This window comes from Hevea brasiliensis, chromosome 10 (assembly GCF_030052815.1).
Source record: "Hevea brasiliensis isolate MT/VB/25A 57/8 chromosome 10, ASM3005281v1, whole genome shotgun sequence".
NCBI classification, from domain to species: Eukaryota; Viridiplantae; Streptophyta; class Magnoliopsida; order Malpighiales; family Euphorbiaceae; genus Hevea; species Hevea brasiliensis.
In genome coordinates this window covers 6738508-6761659 of record NC_079502.1, presented here as the reverse complement: position 1 = coordinate 6761659, position 23152 = coordinate 6738508, and the positions used below count along the sequence as shown (strand labels likewise).

At 36.5% G+C, this 23152-nt stretch overlaps 1 long non-coding RNA gene and 1 other non-coding gene across 3 annotated transcripts; both read left to right on the top strand.

The window, feature by feature from the left end:
- The first annotated feature begins 12012 nt into the window (after positions 1–12012).
- On the top strand, positions 12013–12948 carry LOC110641733 (uncharacterized). 2 transcript variants are annotated; one of them, XR_009140660.1, is made up of 2 exons: positions 12013–12149; positions 12277–12948. It is a non-coding gene; the product is annotated as an uncharacterized LOC110641733 (long non-coding RNA). The 2 variants fall into 2 exon arrangements; XR_009140659.1 differs by having other exon boundaries at positions 12020–12180.
- A 9366-nt stretch (positions 12949–22314) lies between these two features.
- LOC131170063 (small nucleolar RNA R71) lies at positions 22315–22421 on the top strand. The gene has a single exon (XR_009141006.1). It is a non-coding gene; the product is annotated as a small nucleolar RNA R71 (small nucleolar RNA).
- Positions 22422–23152: the final 731 nt, after the last annotated feature.

Below are 23152 nucleotides of genomic sequence, written 5' to 3'. Positions count from 1 at the left end.
TATGGCTCAATGAAATGAGAACTCAGTTTCCCCTTTCTGCCGAATCTCATAATTCTCTTCCAAGAGGAAACCTTGAGGAATACTTTCTCACCCACTGCATACTCAATATCCCTTCTCTTTAAATTAATGTAGGACTTCTGACCGTCTGATGCAATCTTAAGTCGATATTTGATCACCCTGATCTTCTCCTCAGTTTGTTGAACAATTTCAGGCCCAATCATCTTCCTTTCACCTACTTCATCACAACACAAGGGAGTTCTGCACTTTCTACCATATAAAGCTTCATATGGAGGCATCCCAATGCTTGATTGGTAACTGTTGTTGTAAGCAAACTCAATCAAAGGCAAGTGTGTATCCCAACTGCCCTCAAATTTAATCACACAAGCCTGTAGCATGTCCTCCAAGATCTGAATTACCCTTTCAGATTGGCCATCTGTCTGTGGGTGGAATGCCGTACTGAAGTTCAATCTAGTTCCTAAGACTCTTTAAAGACTACCCCAGAATCTGAAAGTGAACCTAGGATCTCTGTCTGATATGATGGATACTGGCACTCTATGCAGTCTTACTCTCTCATCAATGTACAACTTGGCCAATCTTTCTAAACTGCAGTCCATCCGGACTGGCAGAAAATAAGCATGCTTGGTCAGTCTGTCAACAATGACCCATACTGCATCATGACTCTTTTGTGTCCTCGGAAGTCCCATCACAAAATCCATCGTTATTCTCTCTCATTTCCATTCTAGTACTGATAGTGGATGTAACAAACCAGCTGGTACTTGATGCTCTGCCTTCACTTGCTGACAAGTTAGGCATTTGGAAACAAATTCTGCCACATCTATTTTCATAACCATCCACCAGTAATGCTCCTTTAGCCCTCTATATATTTTTGTGCCACCAGGGTGCATAGCAAAAGGAGACTCATGTGGTTCCTTCAAAATAATCTGCCTTAAATCAACATCATTAGGAACACAAATTCTGCGCTGGTGTAACAGTAGGCCATCATCTCTTATTGAGAATTCTGGTTTCTTGCCCTCTCTGACTTCTTCCAATAGCTTATGATACTTGTCATCATTCTGAGCAGCCATTCTGATCTGATCAATCAACACTGGCTGTACATGCCATGCAACTACTGTCTGCCCCTTATCATTAATCTCTAGGCTGGCATGTAATAATCTCAACTCTTATACCATAGACAAAGGAGTAATCCGTAGACTTGCCATAATCTTATGACTTAAGGTGTCAGCCACAACATTAGCTTTCTTTGGCTCATAGTCTATCAAATAATTATAGTCTTTTATCAACTCTAACCATCTCCTCAGTCTCAAATTCAACTCCTTCTGAGTGCCCAGATACTTCAAACTCTTATAATCTCTGTAGATGTAGTACTTCTCTCCATACAAATAATGCCTCCAGATCTTAAGAGCGAACACAATAGCTGCAAGCTCCAAGTCATGTGTTGGATAATTCCTCTCATGCGGTTTTAGCTGGCGTGACGCATAGGCAATGACATTTCGATCTTGCATCAATACACAGCCTAACCCATTGTGAGAAGCATCACTGTAAACTGTATATTCTTTACCCAAAGTAGGTAAAGTCAGGATTAAAGCCTCAGTCAAACATTTCTTTAATTCATCAAAACTCTGTTGGCATTTATCCGTCCACTGAAATTTTACATCTTTGCGAAGTAGCTTGGTAAACGAAGATGCCAACATGGAGAATCCCTTCACAAATCGACTGTAGTATCCAGCTAAACTCAGAAAATTGCGAATCTCCATGATATTTTTGGGTGGCCTCCAATTAAGGATAGCTTCTATCTTACTTGGATCTACTTTGATGCCCTCTACTGATACTACATGCCCCAAGAAAGATATTTCTTTCAGCCAAAATTCACATTTCGACAATTTAGCGAATAGCTGTTTCTCCCTCAAAGTCTGCAGTACAATCCGCAGATGTCTATCATGCTTTTCTGCACTCCTTGAATAGACCAATATATCATCTATGAATACCACAACAAACTGATCGAGGTATGGTCTAAATATAGTGTTCATTAGATCCATAAAAGCAGCCGGAGCATTAGTTAAACTGAATGGCATGACCAAGGACTCATAATGGCCATAACGGGTTCTGAAGGCAGTTTTAGGAATACTCTGCTCTTGTACTTTCAACTGATAATAACCTAATCTCAGGTCAATTTTGGAGAACACAGCTGCACCCCTCAACTGATCAAACAAGTCATCAATGCGGGGCAATGAATATCTATTCTTTATTGTCACCTTATTCAACTGTCGATAATCAATACACAAGTGAAGAGTGCCATCCTTCTTCTTTACAAATAACACTGGCGCTCCCAAAGGTGATGCACTAGGGAGGATGAGACCCTTGTCGAGCAGCTCTTGCAACTGCACTTTCAATTTTTTTAATTCTGCAGGTGCCATTCTATATGGTGTTATAGAGATTAGGTCCACACTCGGCATAACATCAATCTCAAACTGTACTTCTCTTTCTAGAGGCAATCCTGGCAATTCATCAGAAAATACATCCGGAAAGTTACATACTGTAGGGATGTCCCTCAATGCTAGACTCCCCACTTGGGTGTCTATCACATGTGCCAGTATGCTTCACACCCATTTCTGATCATCCTTCTAGCTAGTGCAGCAGAAATAATGTTTAATGGCAGTAACTGCCTCTACCCATGTATTACCACATCACCGTATAGAGGGAGATCAAAAGTGACTGTCTTTAGTCTATAGTCAATCATGGCGTGATGCCTGGCTAACTAATCCATGTCCAAGATAATATCATAATCTCTGAAGGGCATTTTAACTAAATCTGACAGAAAAACATGTCCTTGGATCACCAAAGGACAGTCTCTATAGATTTTGTTGACTCGAACCTCTTGTCCTAACGGACTAGTTATTAGCACTTCAAAACCCATTTTGACACACGGAACAGTAAGTGAACTGACTATGCTAGCACTAACATATGAGTGGGTTGAACCCGGATCAAATAACACAAATACTTTTTGATCATAGATAGAGAATGTACCGGCCACAATGTCAAAAGTTTTAGCTTCTTCCCGCTATCTCATAGTGTAGACTCTGGCTGAAGCACTTCCTTGTGCTGACTGACCAACAGTACCCTGACTGCCCGAAGCATGGCCTCTACCTCTGCCTCTTCTTCTGCCAACTGGTTGTGAACCTCTGAGAGCAGGACTCTGAATAGATCCTTCTGCAGTAGTAGGAGCTGGACCGAATCTAGGAGCACTAGTGTAATCTTTTGTAATATGACCCTTGCCTCCATAGTTAAAACAGGCTCCTGTTGCACAATAGCATTCTCCCCCATGAATCTTACCACAAGTCTCACAGGGGCGGGGAGGATATGAACCCCTGCTCGATTGCTGACCAGACCTAGGGGGTCTCTATCCAGAGAATCTACCCCTTCCAAACCTTTCACCTCGACCTCTGCTAGGTCCACTAAATTTCTTCCTCCTCCCAGAAGTACCACTAGGACTTTGCTCTACTGACTTTTCCCCTTGTCTTTCTCTAATTTCTCAGCTTTCTTTGATTTTTCTTTTGCTAGGGTCGCTTCTGATTCAATTCTTTCCAACTCAAGTGCTTGAGAAATGAGCTCTGAAAAATTACTGTGTCTGAATCCCATTACTTGCATCCGTAGGCTGGGCTTCAAACCCGTCTCAAATCTCTTGCACCTTTCCTTACTGGTAGAAAGGAGACTCCCAGCATAGTGGCTTAAACGGGAAAACTCCCTCTCATATTCTGCCACTGTTCTGTTGCCTTGTTTCAAACTTAGAAATTCTTGTAGTTTATGATCCACATATGCACCTGGGACTTATTTCTGTCTGAATTCTCTAATGAAGTCATCCTAGGTCAGTACTGTTGGTTCAGCCAAGCTGTGGGGGATGGTTTTCCATCAATCATACGCATCCCCTTGCAGTAGTGACACAGAGTATTCAAATTTCAACTCATCTGGGTAGTGCAGCTTCTTAAACACTTGATCCATTCTTTCGAGCCACTGTTCTGCCTCTAAAGGGTTTACTGTACCCTTGAATTCCGTAGCCCCATACTTCAATAACTTATCATGTTGTCTGACTGGACCTTGGGGTTGCACCACAGGAGTCTGGGATGGAGCTTGAGTAGGCATACTCCCAGCCATTTGTTGGAACATTGCAACCATCTGCTGTGCGAACTGTGCAGAAAACTACGACATTTGTAGGGCTAGTGCCACTGACATTCTGTAGAGCTGGGGCTTCCCCTTGTGCCTCAGCTTCAACAGATTGCTCAACTGAGCGATCCCCTTCTTCCATATCAATCTAGAGTAGGATATCTCTTGAACCAATAACACAAGGAGATTTCTCCCCGTTAGTTCATATTTATGATGTAATGCACTGTATGTAACAAATAAGGACATTGAGCAGTTGTACTTAGCAAAGAAAAGACACAAATTCATAAGTTAAAACATACTTCAAAAATTTGTTCTGATACCACTAAAACATGTCACACCTTACCCCTCTGTAAGGTATAACATGATCCTATAGAATACCTAATGAACTACTGAACTTCACCTACCGATAACTCATTAAGTACCCTACAAGGGATTTTAAAATAATTTTCTTACTTTTATAAGTGGTGAGCATTTCCTAATAGGTATTAAAACATTTAATTAGAGTTTGAAAACTAGTTAAGATTTTTATCCCATTTTATTTTTTTGCAAATTTTATAAAAGTTTCGGCAGAGTGCCGTCTGTATTTTGAGAAAACGGTTCTTCAAATACCTGTAAAAAACACTTCCAATGATTTATCTCATCAACTTCATCAATTCAACATCTATCCCAACCAATTTCAACATCATTTTCTCAAATTCCACAATTCAATATCATCAAAATACTACTAATTAATTTCATTCAAACTAAAACAAAATACTTTCATTCATATTTCATTAAAGATAAAACAATTTATATACATCATTCCAAAAATTTACATTAGGAAAAATCAAAACTAAAATTTGTTACAAGCTTTATACAACTGCTCATGACCATTTTCTACATTTACATGCATTTACATACATCAAAATAATTTTTACAATCAGGGTATAAAATATACCTGATAAACTTCAAAGCAGGTAGCTCCTCAATCCTTAGCAGCTCACTCTGCTGCTCCTCTAGTCTTTATATCTACGACAGCAATAACAGTCATCGCTGAGTACTAGGACTCAGTGGTGCACAACATACTAAAATAACCTTTATGCAAAATTTAAATCATACTTATTCAAAAATTAAACTGAATATGAGAAATAAATACAAAACATAATTTATATGCATTTAATCCAAACAATTTCATTTCAAAAGTCTCAAAATAAATTTCATAAAAATACACAGTTATATCATGCCATTCGAAACAAATATCATCTCAATAGCCAGAGGCTAAGAAGAAGTCACATCACAAGGTGAGCTAGCTCAAATATATGGAAACCCATTCTTTTTCTTCTTCTATTGGCACACACCTCAACACTTCAGCCAGGGAAGGAATCAAAATTCAAAACTGATTTCCCCCACTAGTCATGCTAGTGAGGTATTCAAATATATGGTCATGATACTGTGATTTCAAAACTATCTTAACAATTTACTAAACATTTATTACCATTTCAAACACAAACAAGTAACCTTTCAACAATTTAAATTAAAAGCATAATAAACATTTCAAGACAATGATGCCACAATATAATATTTCAATTCATTCAAAACAATGTGCAGAAGAAAATTTACAGAAATTCTATGTTGTGAACAAACCTTATACGAGTTGCCTCTTGGCCTTGACTCGATCCCTCGGGTTCTTTTCCAATATTCTTTTCCACTGAAACACATAGTTTCACAGTGTTTCAGTATCATAACTTATCATAAATCCAAAAATAAATTCAAATTATCTTTTACCTAGCTTTAATATGCTAAAATTGACGTTCTTTAAAATTTGTGTTTCGGAATTACTATTCACTATACTATTCAAGTCAATTTATTGACTTTCTTATGCTTAAAAGGTATGGAAACTCCAACTATACTCACATACCACATTTTGGTCACCAATTTTATTGGTTTTGGTTGTTTTCTCAAAACTTAAGTCTTTTAGGCAAAATTGCAAATTTTCAGTTTTGGTGTCTTGTTTTGCACTGTTCCATTGGTCATGTTGCTGTTAGAATTTGGCTAAGTTTTCTTTATAGAAATTGTTCCTTATTGTCTTAAATTTATTTCCATTTTTGAATCACTCCAATTAGAGTTTTGTAGCTCAAGTTATAGCCATTTAAACATTGCTGGCCAAATTGGTCTTTCTGGGCACTAATTTGGTTCTGGCAGTTTTAGGTCACTAACTTTGGGTGGCTAAATGACTTGGTTAAGGGCATAATTTGGGTTTGTGTTCTTCATGAAAGTTGTTGTACTATGTTATACCTTTCTAATGCCACAAAAAATCAGGTCATTTGGATCTGTCTAACCCAAGTTATGGCCATACTGTTCATTTGGTCATTTTTGTACAGGGCAGAATACCTAATTCCGGATTTGGTCAACTTGTTCACTAGGTTTTGATCACTTTTTGGGCATGATTCCTAAATGAAAAACGTGTCATTTTGTGTATAATTTCATTCCCAATTGGCCTCATACCAATTGGGCTTGTAAATTTTCAGTTTTGGTCTTTGAAAGGGACCTTGGTCATGCTGCTTGCATACTGCCCACATCCAATCCAAATCTAAACCTAATTCTAACACTTCCAACATACCTCAATTGGTCACAAATAACCATTTCTCAACTCCAACAAGGTCAAATACATCATTTAACAAATTTTCACATTTTTGTCTTCCAAATCGTAGGTGCCAAAACCCTAACTACACTAATTGTTACATTTAACTAATTCAAAGCATGCTAACATCACTCCATCACTCAATTAAGCTTCCTAACATAATTAATTCAATCAAAACACAAGCATTTCCATCACAAACCCTAGCTGGCTGAAATTTACTCTTGTCCCCCCAAGGATGTTTTCATTTCATTTTAAGCATATTTATAAGTTCTTTATGCTATAAATACATTGATTAAACTAAAAATGTTAAGTTTGCTTACTAACCTTATGCAGAATTTTCTTTCTCTTCCAATCTCTTCCTTTCTTTTTTTCTTTCTTCCTCAATCTTCTTTTATACTTGAGTTAGCAAGGTTTTATTAAGGGAACTATAGAATTTATGGTTAGAATAAGGGTTCAAGAAAGCTTGAAGGAAGCTTTCATGGTGGAAAGAAAACAAAGAGAGAGATTAGAGAGAGGTAAGGGATGGCAAAATGAAGAAGACCACCACCTTTTTTTTTTGTTCTTTTCTTTTTATGAATTAATCCTTTATGGAAGACCACCAATTCTCCATATTTTTTTTAATTAGTGTTTATTACATCATGCATGATGTCATGCATGATGTCACCAATTTTCACTTTTCTTTTTTCTTTTTTTTTTCCTATTTATTTTTTCATTAGTTCTTTAATTTAATTTTCGATTCTAAAATTTTCTTTTCTCCAATTTTATTTAACAGTTAGGTCAGGAGTCAGCTCTCGGGGTCAATTGACCAAATTGTCTCTTGCCGGTTCGACCCGGTTTGCAAATAATTCAATATTTCTTCTGGATCTCTGACCTAATTATTTGATTGGCTTAATAATTCTTTTTTGTGATTTTCTCTTTTCCACTGTGTTCGTAATAGTCCTAAGGACAGCAGAGTCACATTTTACGGTTCGAAATTTGAGTTTAAATCGACTTCGCAGTCCTTCTCAAGAAGGTCACCCATCGCTGTGACTCTCGGCTCATTTAACTTCTTATGTTCTGTTTTTCTTATTTATACTTAACTAATTGACAATTACTAATTATTTGTGTTTAGGGCTTATCTAGTTGTCTTAGATGTGGTTCTAATCTCCTTAATTTTTCGGATCGACATGGGTCACCGAAATAGTGAAATATACCAGGCTATACAAATAGAGGTGTTACATTTAGGCTGACCCAGGTCCTAGTGCCGGTCTGACCCATGGGTTGGGTCATGACAAATGTAGTATCAGAGCTTAAGCTCCATATTCATAGGGAATATTTGTCTAAAGTGTTGGGAAGAGTCTAATAGGAGTCACATGCGGAGAATAGGATCTATATTCGTCTTGCATTGTCATCTTTGCTTCTAGTTTCTGCTTTACATAATTATGTGTAAATATGAATCTATAGAGCTGTGTAATATGCCGTTTTGAAATTTTGTGGGCTAATGCTGCTGAATTTAAGGAAAATGCATAGAAGCAGGAGAGCTGCCACTGCACCAGAACCAAATGTGCCTGACGAGGTGTCGGCACAGGATGAGGCGCCTGTCCTGAGGAGGCAGGGTAGGAGGCCTAGAGCTGCTCAAGTAGAGAAGCAGCCACCACCAATTCAGGAACAGTCTTTTGTGGTCCCGGGTCCCATGGACTCAATGGCAGCTACTTTAACTGGTTTACAGAGAACCATCAATATAATGGCACAATATATGGTCCACCCTCCCCAACAGCAGCAGTTCACCGCACCAAGAGGGGAACCTTATAAACAAATAATTAATTTCAAGAAGTTAGCATCGGGTACTTATCATGTGTCAGATGATGTTTATCGATTTTTGGATTCCTACAGATAGGCAGGGACAGAGTTGCAGTTGACTGATAGGAGACTTATAGAGTGTGTGCAGCATGTCATGGGGCCTATGCCTAGACAATGGATGAATGACTACATATTACCTCGGATGGAAGGTTTGTCATGGACTCAGTTTGTGAAACTGTTTATCAATAGGTTTGTGCCAGAAAGTTTCAGAGATCAAAAGCAGTGGGCCTTTGAGGCCTTAAGGCAGAATGGCAGGTCTGTAGATGAATATGCTACAGAATTTCTAGAACTGAGCAGATATGCCCCTATAATAGTGGCTACGTAAAGTATGAAGGTGAAAAGGTTCCTAAAGGGGTTGGACAGGAGGTATGCAAATCTGACCATGATGTCAGATCAGTCTTTTGATATGGTAGTTGATCGAGCCCGACAGATTGAGATTAGCTACACAGAAGATGACAATGGAAGAGTAAAGAAATATAGAGCAGAGGGTTCTTCAGGTGTTCCCCACATGGGTACTACGGATAGCGGAGACCAAAGTAATTACAGAGGAAGAAGTAGGAATAAGAAGAGTGGTTTTAGACACGAATCTCGAGGATTCAGACCAGGGTACAGATCCAATAGTGGTCACAGTTCGGGATACAGTAGTTCTGGGTCTGGTTTAGGATCCTCCTTTGCACCTTGCGGATAGTGTGGAAGAGGACATTCAGGACCTTGTATGATGGGTTTAGGAGTATGTTTCAGGTGTGGCCAATAAGGTCACTTTGCTAGGGAATGTCCCGTGTTCAGCGAGCCACAGATGGGGTCACAGGGTTCTGTTGCAAATGTTCCTCGTCAGCTGTATCCTGGTGCTTCCTGCATGGTAGGCAGTCAGTTCAGTGGCCAACAGGGCCGAGGACAAGGAGGATGTGGATTTGGAGGCAGATCAAGAGGTAGAAGTCAATATCAGGTTTTTACAACGCAGGGTAGGGGTCAAGCTCGGGTTTTCACCCTGACCCACCAGGATACTCAGGCTTCCAATGCAGTTGTGGCAGGTATTCTTCTAGTCTGTTCCTATGAGGCTCGTGTTTTGATAGATCCGGGTGCTACGCACTCATTTGTCTCCTCAGTGTTTGCCATGAGATTGGGTAGGAACCCTACAACTTTAGAATATCCTTTGTCTATAGCTACCCCACTTAGTGACAATATAGATGTAGATATGGTTTTTCCAGGTAGCCCAGTAGTAGCGGATGGAAAGATCTTCCCAGCAGATTTGGTTCCTCTATCAGTAATGGATTTCGATGTAATTTTGGGAATGGATTGGTTGGTAACTCATTATGCCACTTTAGACTGCAGAAACAAAAAGGTGTATTTTCATATACCTGGTGTGGAAGTGTTTAGTTTTGATGGTGGCAGGAGCGTGGCTCCATATAATTTGGTGTCAGCAATTAGTGCTAGAAAAATGTTGAGGCGTGGATATCAAGGGTATTTGACATTGGTGAGAGATACATCTGTAGAAGGTGTTAACATGGAAAATGTTCCTGTTATCAGAGAATTCATTGATGTTTTTCCTGAGGAGCTTCTAAAGTTGCCACCAGAAAGGGAAATAGAGTTCTGCATTGATGTTGTGCCAGGTACAAACCCCATATCAATGCCGTCTTACAGGATGACACCATTTTAAAAAATTTATTTAAATTTTTTTTATTTTAATTTTATTAATAACATTTTAAAATGTTGATTTTTTAATTAAAATTTAATTTAATTTTAAATTAAAAAACAATTTTTTATAATAAAAATATTATAATATACAATATTAATTATTATAATATTATTTATTAAAATAATATATATATATATATTTTATTTAAAATATAAAATAAAATAATTAAAAAATTAAAAAAGAAAAAGCTGAACTCTAATTTAATTTAATTTTAAATTAAAAAATAATTTTTTATAATAAAAATATTATAATATATAATATTAATTATTATAATATTATTTATTAAAATAATATTTATATTTCATTTAAAATATAAAATAAAATGTTAAAAAAATTAAAACAAAAGCTGAACGCTACTAAAAGTAGTGTCCAGCTTTCTTTATTTTGTTTAAGAGTTGTACGCTATTTATAATAGCTTCCGGACTTCAAAACGCTATTATAATTAGGGTTCCACCCTCGTATCTTCCACCTCAGCATAATTTTCTCCGTTTTGATAATTAAAATAAAACTCACCATTTTCTAGTATATATTTGTTTTTATTACACCCCTTTGGTAAAAAACCCCTTTATATGTCTTTTTTTTTTGTAATCATGACTGTATTTTAAGCTGTAATTACTTTGTATGTGTAGTCTCATACCTCCTGTATAAATAAATAACCCATCAAAGACAAATTAAATTACAAGAGCCACAATTACTTCAAGGACTCAAAAGATGGTAACATAGTCTATTTTTATTGCTTTTTTTTTATAATTTTTTCCAGTAAGACAAACATAGAAAGTGAAAATTTGTAGTACTGAATTGTCCAGCCTGTTTTGTGAGTTGAATTGTTAGTGCTTAATTCAGAATTTGTGGTTTGGTAGTGTCTTTTTCGTTAACCTTACCAATGTTAGTATGCCACACTCAAGACTACTAATTCTGCTAGAAGCAGCCTTAGTGGCATTCATTGCAATTGATCATCGCTGGAAGAAGGTGATGTTATTTTATCTTGAGGCAGTATAGTTTATTACAACTTTCGTCCTGTATACATTATCTAACTGTTTTCTCTTACTTTAACAGGATCTTCCTTTTGATCCAACTGGAGAACTTCAAAGCCTTTGGTCTTTTATTGAAGAAAATGTTGATACATGTAAATGGCTTGGCATTACAGTGATCACAATACAGGTATATTATGATATGACCTAAAACGTGATACTCTCTCCGATGTTCAAGCAATGTTTTGGTAATGTGTTTTCTAAAAGTTAACACACTAAAGCATCACAGAGCAAATTTATTATATATGGATTTCTAGGAGAGTCAGCAAACTATTAGCTTCTGAAGTTTACATTATGATAAAAATACTTTGAACTGTGGCCTAACGATCTTTTTTCTCTTGCTGCTTTTATGCACTACTTACTGTAAAACAAAGTAAATGTTGATGCAGTCATTGAGCTTGTCAGGGCTTTTCTGCACTGTCCACAAATTCTGAATGCACCTGAAGGTTAATGGACAAGAAAGCAAAATAGATTCAATGGTCCAACTGTATGCTTGGCCTGGCATATGAAAGAGAGGTGATTAAAACATGATATAGGATGTATGAATATGATACTATTGCGTTTGATATATGAAATAGAGGCGATCAAAACATGATAAAGGATGTATGAATATGATACTATTGCGTTTGATATATGAAATAGAGGTGATCAAAACATGATATAGGATATATGAAAATGATACTATTGCTTTTGATATATGGTCTTGTGTGGCTCAATTATCTTAAAGAATGAAATGTTTTTTACCTACTGGATGAAGTCCTTTATCTATTCATCGTTATTAATGGTGCAGGAAACCCTCAGTTTTTATTTCCTGTGTAAATAACTTTTGATTTGTATTTTCTATATGAATCATTCTAGGAGCCACGGATACATCACTATATTAATTATTTCCAACTGTTTCTTCTGATCAGGCACTCTCTCTACTGCTTGCAATAGTTCTGCTAGCTCTGGTCTCTGCTCGCAGAACAGATTCAGAATGTGAGGATGATTATGAGCATATTAGAGGTAGAACTTGGGAGCCACTCCTAAATCAATCAGGTCAAACATCTGGCGCAGGGAATCAATCAGACGTCTGGAGCTCGCGGATGAGAGAGAAAGCACTTTCATTTTAGGCCATATATCATTCTCTGGTTCAGAATCGGCCTGGACTGTCCTTCAAAAGGGCTGGTTAAGGTTTGCCCTTTTGGTTAATCGGTTGTCCAGTTCACAATTTGAACTGGTTGAAAAAATGGAAAATTGTTGGGCCCAGAAACTAGGCAGGAAACATGAGAGGGAGGTGTGCCAACTAATTTGAAAGATCTTTGGTATGCATGCTGAAGTGCCAAGCGAGTTTGAGGACCAATTTTGCACTGGGTTTTATGAACTGTCTATATAAAGAGCAATTATAACTACGTTTTGTGAACTGTCCTCATAAATACCGACTCTGGGAGGTTCTGTTTCATGGATGGTGCTTATTTCATCCATAGACATAATGGGTAGAGGTATTTTTATGGGTTTGTTTGATTCTCTTTGGATTTGTGACTTGCCACTCTTCCAGACCACCTGCTCTCATTTCTATATGCACCAAAAATGTTTTTCTCTAATGTTACAGTTGGGCTTGTTGATTTTGGGATGGGATTTTAGATTTTTGTTTCATATTTGGATTTTTGATTTTGGGATGAAAGTTTCAATTTTGCGATTGATACGGTGTGTCCGCAAGTGCACGGGTCACAGTAGTATAGTTTTAAAAAATGATATCGATCCCACAGGGAATTGTGCTTAAATTGGAAATAAAAGTATAAGCTAATTAAAATGACAAAAATTAAAGATGTAAAATGAAATTTGGAATTAAAATTGGTATTTGAGGAATTAAAACTAAATCAAACAATTAACTAAAATTAATTAAACTAGATTACCAAAAATTAATTTGAAATTTCTATTTATGAAATTTGAGAGGAATTAAATCTAAATTCAATAAAAAATAAAGTGATTCTAGAGATTGGATTTTTCAATATTGTTTGCATGTGGTTTATCCCTAATTTAGCCAAACACATGAGAATTGCAATTTTGAGGGAAATCAATTCTTAAATTTTTGAAACCTTTTTCAAGCATCTCAAAGTTGGTTTTCATTAAATCAAACCCTATTTTCACGGTATTTCAAACCTAACAAAAACCCATTTAAAGCTCTAATTGATTTTTGGAAAGTTCCCCTTAATCCTCTTAGCTTATCTCTAACACCAAGAAAATAAAGTTTATTGCAAGATTATCTATCCCTAATATTCACTTTTCAGTCCATCTATTAAGGATTAAAGCTTAACTTAATGAGGGCCCATTCATCAAGCAAGGCAACAAGCTCACAAGCAATAAATCAAAATGTAACAAATCCCATTTAAATGGCTAAATCAGTTCAAAACCACAATACAAAACAATATTTACAAACCCATCTCTAGAATCTCAAACAACTACTCACTAATCATAGTTTCAAGACAAACCCAAATGTATAAATGAAGAAATAATGGAAATGTAAGCTAAGGGGTAGAAAAACCCAGAAAAATGCAGAAGGATCTGCTGCAGAAAAGTGCAGAAACGTGATCCTTCTTTGCTTTGGAAAAATGCGAGCAGCTCCTCTCTTTCTCTCTTTCTATCCTTCCAAAAATGCCTCCCTTGCTCTCTATGGAAAGAAAATGATAAAGGGGACTTTATATAGGTGAGGGGACTGCCCTAGAATGGGTAAAAGGGGGAAGGTTCCAGAGAAAGTGAGGTAAAAAGCTGGAGTAACGGAAATGCCACGTCAACCATTTCCAGTAAAAATGACATAAGCCGAGTCAGTTGTGTCGTGGGTTGTGTCGCGGGTTGTGTAGCTCTCGGCCTGAATATCTGACGATTGACACAACCTGCGACATAAGCTAATTCGGTTGTGCTGCAGGTTGTGTCGCTCTCGGCCATTTTTTACTCAACTTCAAAATTTTTGCAATTCGACTTTAATCTCCTCCAAATGGCTACTCTGATCAAAATACATCAAATTTCTCCAAATTTAACCTACAAAACAAATAAATTCCAAAAATTAAACTAAGAAGTGTGAAATTTGTAAAATTGACTAAATATATACTAATATCTATAATAATAGCTATGAACAAGGGTAAATTATGTGCAAAAATTACTCATAAATGATGATATTAAATGCATGCATCAAATTCCCCCATACTCAAACTCTTGCTTGTCCCCAAGCAAAATTTCATTAAAACTCATTTGGAAGGGAATAGAATCAGTCTTTGAAAACACAAAAATCACTAATCCAAACCACCAACTTACCTCTAGCCACCAACATTCCAAGTTCCCACCAGCAAAAGCACAAAGAATGAAGCAATCACTCTCAACAATTACAGAATAGCTAAGAATTAACCAATCAACCCAAACAACAAATACCAACCAGCTACAAGAGTCAATTGTGCCAAAACAAACCTAAATGAAATAGATAGCCAATGTGTCTCAAATAGATGGTGAGTAATGTATGGAAGATTATATTGCCAAACCCATATGCAAGCATAAAAGATCTAACTCTACTAATGTAACAAGCATTTTTCAAAGAATCATTAGGTCTTTTTAAGGGTTGTAATGGGATCTAATAGGGTAAAATTGTGGTTAACAAAGAAAGGAAATAAGGTAAACAAAATATGAGAATAATATTAATCATGAAACTCAAAGTGCATCCATTTTTTTTCTTTTTTTTTTTTTTATAATAGTAATTTTTTTATCAAGAGGAAAGAAATTCACAATGAATCTTAAGTGCTAACACAATAAAGGGACTACTTTTATAATATATGTTTTTATTTTATTTTATTTTTATATTTTATTGTGTACTTGTCCCTATTTCATGTCACACCCAAAATTACCTTTGGGATATTTTGGTGACCATTTTTTTTTATCAACTTTTCACAATTACTCTAGCACTTTTCAAGATGTTTCAATCCTCCAAGTTTTTTTTTTTATCAAAATTTTTTATGCACTTAATTGCTAAAATATTATTCTCATAAATAGGTGGTAGTGTTTAGGTTTAATGGCTAGGTAAATGATTTGGGTTCCAAAGAAATTAGGGAATTAAGGTTCAAGGGGGTTTGCAAGGGTTGAAATGAGATTAAGGTAGGTTAAGGCTAAATGCGAGGTTTAAAATATGAAGGAATGCCTAAATCATATTCTTATCAAATGCAAGTTAAAAATTTCGCTTTGAAAGATCTAAGATGCTTGTTCTAGGAATGGTGAGACGACAATGACCATTTTCTTCCTTAAAGACTTATCCAGACACTCAAAACTCAAAATAACTAATCAGAATCTGCATACCTAGATAAATATATTAATTTTCAGCTATTAAGTAAGAGAAAGAATAATGCTTAAGACTTTGTACCCAGCTGGAACTTTCATTCCACTAACCATCTAAAGGCAAGTTGGATTGCTTGAATAAGCAACTTATGGAATTCAAAGACTGGTTTAAAAATCCAAAAATTTTAAATGAATGAATGAAATGCATGAGTGTAAATGTATAGTCAACCTATATGTAACTAAGTATGCTTAACTAAGTATATGAAGCTATATGCAGTGTATATACGTGAATATGTACAAGTATGAAGTAATGAATGAGTATGTCACTATATGCAAATGAAAAAGGAAAAAGTAATTTTTGCAAAAAATTTACCCTCTCCCCCATACTCAGAATGAACATTGTCCTCAATGTTAAAAGAGTGCAAGGAATGGGATAATTTGGCTATATGTGCATAAAGAATTATTACCCTGTTGCATAAGCGATAGCACAACTTGTGTTAAAAGTGACACAAGCTGAGATAAGAATTGTTACCTCATGGAAGTGCAGCCAATTTAATTAAGTAAAATTTGGACAGCTGCTGCACTCATTGCAAAAGAAACAGTGCAATGGAAGCCATTAAATCAATTAAACTCAAAAAGTTGGAATAAAGAGGTTAAGCTCAAAAATATAGCCATCAAGTGTAAATCCGAAGTAGCAAATCAAAACAAGTGAGCAATGTACTAAAGATATAAAAGAAAAATGTATTTTATGAGGAACTAAAAAAAACTGAATAAGTAAATGGTTCAAGTAAAAGAAAAACAACACAAACAAAATATTAACTAAATAAGTTCAAAATACTAATTAATTAAGGAACGAAATTAAAGACATGAAATGTTTTTTTTTTTTTTTATCAAAATGGGTGAGTGGGCTTTTGGGCTTGGGCTTGGGCTTGGGGTAGCTGCTGGCCCATTCTGGTGAAGGAAGTTTTTATCCTGCAAAACAAACAGGCGACACAAGTTAAAACATAAGGATAAGGGGGTTGTGTCGGGGGCTGTGCAACAATCTGCCCAAAATTGTGCCCAGCGAACATAAGCGGTGACACAAGCAAACCCGGTTATGTCGCAGGTTGTGCAACAATCTGCCCAAAAATGTGCCCAGCGAACATAAGCGGTGACACAAGCAAACCCGATTATGTTGCAGGTTGTGCAACAATCTGCCCAAAAATGTGCCCAGCGGACATAAGCGGTGACACAAGCAAACCCGGTTATGTCGCAGGTTGTGCAGTCTGCTGCCCAAAAATGACCGAATTTCATAGCACCTAAAAAATTGAAACAAATTAGATTTCAAATGATTAAACCTTTATAACATGAATTCTAATTGTTCAATTTGTTATGTTCATCAAATACTCATAAAAAAATAATTTTTTTCAAAGCACCAATTCACACATCCACATTGAAATAATTTTCCTTTTAATCTAAGATGTCAAAATTTGAAAAATTTTCTCTTAAAACTAACAAAAAGGGCAATGAATCCAGCAAGAATCACCAGCAAATACTCAACAAAATAAAGATGAAAATGGTAAGTGAACAAATTTAAAACTAAAATTTAAAGCTAAAAATTTAAAGCTAACACTAAAATAAAATTTTTATGCTCATTTGCTTGCAATGCATTGCATCCCATCTGCACAAGGAAATTAGAACAATGTTAAACTCTGAATAAGGAGTATAGAAAAACTTAAAACAAATATATATATGAAGGAAATAAAGAATCAATGAAAAATTGTGGGTTATGTCCAAAAATGCTAAGTTTAGGTCTTTAGCTTGACCATACTCACTCAAGATTTTATGGAGAATGAGAGAGATAGCAAGTTGCTATCTTCTCAATTGGCTCACCAACTGAATAATGCCTCAACCTTTGCCCATTTACCTTGAAGTTACCCGATTTTTCACCAAAAATTTCAACAGCACCATGAGGGAAAACTTTTATAATTTTGAATGGACCGGACCACCTTGATTTTAGTTTTCCTGGAAAAAATTTTAACCTTGAATTGAATAAGAGAACCAAATCTCCTTCTTTAAAGTCCTTTTTCTTGATATGCTTATCATGCCATTTTTTAGTTCTTTCTTTATAGATCCTAGCATTTTCATAAGCATCAAGTCTCAATTCTTCTAATTCATCAAGTTGCAAAAGTCTTTTGTGTCCAGCAGCTTGTAAATCAAAATTGATTGCTCTAATGGCCCAATAAGCTTTATGTTCTAACTCTATGGGCAAATGGCATGATTTCCCAAAAACTAACCTATAAGGTGTAGTTCCTATGGGTGTTTTAAATGCTGTTCTATATGCCCAAAGAGTGTCATCTAATTTAAGGGACTAATCTTTTCTGGACTTGTTGACAGTTTTCTCCAAGATTTGCTTGATTTCTCTATTTGTGATTTCTACTTGGCCATTTGTTTGAGGGTGATATGGTGTGGCAATCCTATGCTTTACCCCATATTTTCTCATCAATTTTTCAAATTGGTGGTTGCAAAAATGGCTACCACCATCACTGATTATGGCACGTGGGGCACCAAACCTGGTCAAAACAAATTTTTTCAGAAATTTCACCACAACTTTTGCATCATTGGTAGGTGTAGCAATAGCTTCTACCCATTTAGATACATAGTCCACCCCTACCAAGATATATTTATTCCCATAAGAAGATGGAAATGGCCCCATGAAATCAATTCCCCACACATCAAATAATTCAACTTCTAATATGGACTGTTGGGGCATCTCATCCCTCTTGGAAATATTGCCTACCCTTTGGCACCTATCACACTTGTTTACAAAGTCTCTCACGTGTTTAAACATATTAGGCCAATAGAAACCTGATGTCAAGACCTTTTCAACAGTTTTTGAGACACTAAAATGACCACCATATTCAGAGGAATGACAATGGTAAATAACATCATGTATTTCTTCCTCTGGTATACATCTCCTAATTATTCCATCATTACATCTCCTAAACAAAAGAGGTTCTTCCCAAGAATAAAATTTAACATCATGCAAGAATCTTTTCTTTTGCTGCCAAGACAAATCAGGTGGCAAGACACCACAAGACAAGAAATTCACAATATCAGCAAACCATGGAAGTGCAGATTTCAACACATACAACTGCTCATTCATGAAAAACTCATCAATTGGCACAATTTCATCATCTTTATTTTCAGTTTTTATCCTAGAAAGGTGATCAGCCACCACATTCTCAACACCCTTTTTATCTCTTATTTCCAAATCAAATTCTTGAAGTAATAAAATCCATCTAATCAACCTAGATTTAGCTTCTTTCTTGCTCATTAAGTACCTTATTGCTGCATGATCAGTGAAAACTATTACCTTTGAGTTGACCAAATAAGAACGAAATTTATTGAGTGCAAATACTACCGCAAGGAACTCCTTTTCAGTTGTGGCATAATTAACTTGAGCTTCATCAAGGGTTCGGCTTGCATAGTAAATGGCATAAGGTTTTCTATCTTTTCGCTGGCCAAGGACAGCTCCAACAGCAAACTCACTTGCATCACACATGATTTCGAATGGCAAAGTCCAATCCGGGGGTTGCATGATAGGAGCTGTTGTTAATGCCGTCTTTAACCTGCAAAAAGCAACCATACAATCTTGATTAAAATCAAATTTAACATCATGATTCAAAAGATTTGTTAAGGGTTTAGCAAGTTTAGAAAAATCCTGAATAAATCGCCGGTAAAACCCGGCATGTCCAAGGAAACTCCGCACTCCTTTGACAGTGGTTGGAGGGGGCATTTTTTCAATAATTTCTATTTTAGCTCTATCCACTTCAATTCCCCTATTTGAGATCAAATGCCCTAAAACGATCCCCTCTTGGACCATAAAGTGGCATTTCTCCCAATTCAACACCAAATCATTATCAGCACACCTCTGCAAGATTTTAGACAAATTAGTCAAGCATGAATCAAAATTAGTGCCATATACTGAAAAGTCATCCATGAAGACCTCCATAATTTCTTCAATAAAATCAGAAAAAATGGCCATCATGCACCTTTGAAATGTGCCAGGCGCATTACACAATCCGAATGGCATCCTTCGATATGCAAAGGTGCCATAGGGACAGGTAAAGGTAGTTTTTTCTTGGTCATCAGGATGTATTGGAATTTGAAAGAAACCAGAATATCCATCTAAGTAACAAAAGAATGAATGCTTGGCTAATCTTTCTAACATTTGATCCATAAAAGGAAGGGGAAAATGGTCTTTTCTTGTGGCATTGTTCAACTTCCTATAGTCTATGCACATTCTCCAACCTGTAACAGTTCTAGTGGGTATCAATTCATTATTCTCATTTTTAACAACTGTCACCCCACCTTTTTTTGGTACAACATGCACAGGACTCACCCACTCACTGTCAGAAATGGGGTAAATAATTCCAGCAGCTAGTAATTTTAGGATTTCCTTTTTCACAACATCCTTCATTGTAGGATTCAATATTCTTTGGTGTTCAATGGAAGGTTTACTATTTGGCTCAAGGAAAATCCTATGCATACAAACTGTTGGACTAATTCCCTTTATATCATCAATTGCATAACCCAAAACTCTTCTATATTCTCTCAAAACTCTCAACAATTTTTCATTCTCAATATCAGTCAAAGATGCATTAATTATAACAGGATATGTTTCATTCGGTCCAAGAAAAGCATACCTGAGGTTGGAAGGAAGAGGTTTAAGATCTACCTTTGGGGCATCCTCTACCTTTAATGATGGTGGTTTGATCTCCAAAGTTTGCACTCCTTCAAGTTGAAAAATTGTGGCTTCAGGATGTGGTGGAGAACTCTCCAAGTGTTGTGCAAAAGTAGCTATATTGTGATTGTCATCATCAATGCTCCCACCATGGACTAAGCAATTTTCAAGAGGGTCTTGTGGATAGCTTTTTCTGAAATGCTCTTGAACAATCTCATCAATAATGTCTACCCGTAAACAAGACTCAACTTCTTCATGTTTCCTTTTCATGGCAGGATTGATGTTGAATATCATTTGATCATCTCCCACTCTAAGTGTCAATTTCTCACCCTTTACATCAATTAATGCACCAGCTGTTGCCAAAAAGGGTCTTCCCAATAAGATAGGAACTTTTGTGTCTTCTTCCATATCTAAAATGACAAAGTCCACCGGAATGTAGAATTTCCCAACCTTGATAGGCACATTTTCAAGAATGCCTTCTGGATACTTAATTGAACGGTCAGCCAATGAAAGATACATGTTTGTGGGCTTCAAATCTCCCATATTCAACTTCTCATATATTGAAAGAGGCATTAGGCTGACACTAGCTCCAAGGTCACATAAGGCATTTGCCACACAATTATCACCAATATGACAAGGAATGGAAAACACACCCGGATCTTTGAGTTTGGGAGGTAACTTCTTCTGAATTATAGCACTGCATTGCTCTCCCAAGTTGATGGTGTCATAATCTTCTAGCCTTCTCTTGTTGGAAAGAATCTCCTTCAAAAACTTGGCATAACTTGGCATTTGGGATAGTGCCTCAGTGAATGGCACATTGATATACAACTTCTTTAGCACTTCAAGGAATTTGCCAAATTGTTTGTCTAGCTTATGCTTGATGAATCTTTGAGGGTAGGGAAGGGTGGGCTTGTAAGGTTCAGGTGGGATGTATGGTTTCTCTCCCTCATCTTGCTCACTTTTGCTTTCTTCTTCTTTTTCATTTTTCTTGCTCTCAACTGAATTTTCTTCTTTTGTGCTCTCTTTTTCTTCTCTCTTATTTTCACTCTCTTGACCAACTTTCTTACCACTTCTCAAGGTCACAACCTTACATTGTTCATGAGGGTTTTGTGGTTGGCTAGGTAGTTTCCCATATGAATTGCTTCCCGATGAGCTTGCTTGTTGAGCCAATTGAGTCTCCAACATGCGGTTGTGGATTTGTAATTGATCCATAGTTTGTCTCATGTGTTGCATTTCTTCCTCCAATTTGCTATTCATCTTGCTTTGTTCAGCAAAAAATTTCTCCATCATGCTTTCCAAGGTTGGCTTCGGTTCATGAGGTGGAAGGGATTGTTGTGCTCTTGCTTGATATCCAGGTTGTGGCTGCCTTGTGGGCTGAAATTGAGGCTGAAATTGAGGTCTATTCTGCTGCATAAACTGCTGGTTATGAGCATAGTTTGAGCTTTGACCTTGTTGAGCAAAAGTTGCTTGTGGTCTCCATGTCGAGTTGTTCACATTAGAGTAAGAATTTCCCATAGGTTTTTGTTGATAACCTCCTGCATAAGCAGCTTGTTCTTGCAAATAATCATCACCATAAGAAGAGTAATCAACTCCACAACTTTGAGTTCCATCTGTGAAGGCAACTTGTTGCATAGTTGTAGGAGTTGAGGTTGTTGCCTTTGTGCAAAAATCACTAAGAAGCTGAGTCAACTGATCAAATCTTGCATTCATGTAGCTAACTGAGTCAATTTCATAAATCCCAGCCTTCTTTGGCTCAAGTGCTCTAGGATTTCCCCACAAATGGGTATTATGAGCAATCTTCTCTAATAAATCATAGCATTCTTCACTTGTCATTCTCATGAAATCTCCTCCTGCTTGTGAATCAATTGTGTTTCTTATGGCTGGAGTAACTCTGGTGTAGAAATTCTGAACAATCATCCATTTGGGTATTTCATGATGAGGACATTGCCTTTCAAGCTCCTTAAATCTCATCCAAGACTCATACAAAGTTTCATCATCCCTTGGTTTAAAAGCTACCATCAAATTCCTCAAATGAGTGGTCTTCCCAGGTGGGAAAAATTGAGATAGAAAAGCTTGAGATAGCTGCTCCCAAGTAGCTATAATAGCTTGTGGAAGTGAGTCATACCACTCCAATGCTGAATCCCGAAGAGAGAATGGAAATAAGGTGAGCCGAATAACTTCATCTGAAACTCCAGGCTGCCTTTGTGTACCACATATCATCAAAAATTTCTTCAAATGAGAATGAGGATTTTCAAGTGGACTACATCCAAATTGTGAATTCTGAACCATTTGAATGAGACCAGTTTTCAACTCAAATTGATTAGCTCCAATGATAGGTCTGTTATCTCTCACATCTGCACATCTAGGAAAAGCATAATCCAACATGGATCTTCTTTGAGGATCATTTTGATTAACCACTTCATTTTGCCCGTTTTGCTCATTTCCTCCATTGTTTCCACCAATAGCTCTATTTTGATTCTCCATATTTTCAATTGTCTCCTCTTGCTCAAATCTTTGTTGTTCTTCTTTTTCTGCTTCCTTTCTTCTCTTGTATTCCTTTTTGTTAGCTCGGCAGAATTTTTCAATTTCAGGATTGAACAACAATTCAGTGTCACTTGTGCTTTTCGATCGTCTCATAAACAAGAAAAGTACCTGAAAAACACAAGGAACAGTAGTGAAAATAAAAGAAAATAAAAATTCTAATTAGCTTAAAACAATTAAAATCCAACTTAAAAACAAACAATTCCCCGGCAACGGCGCCAAAA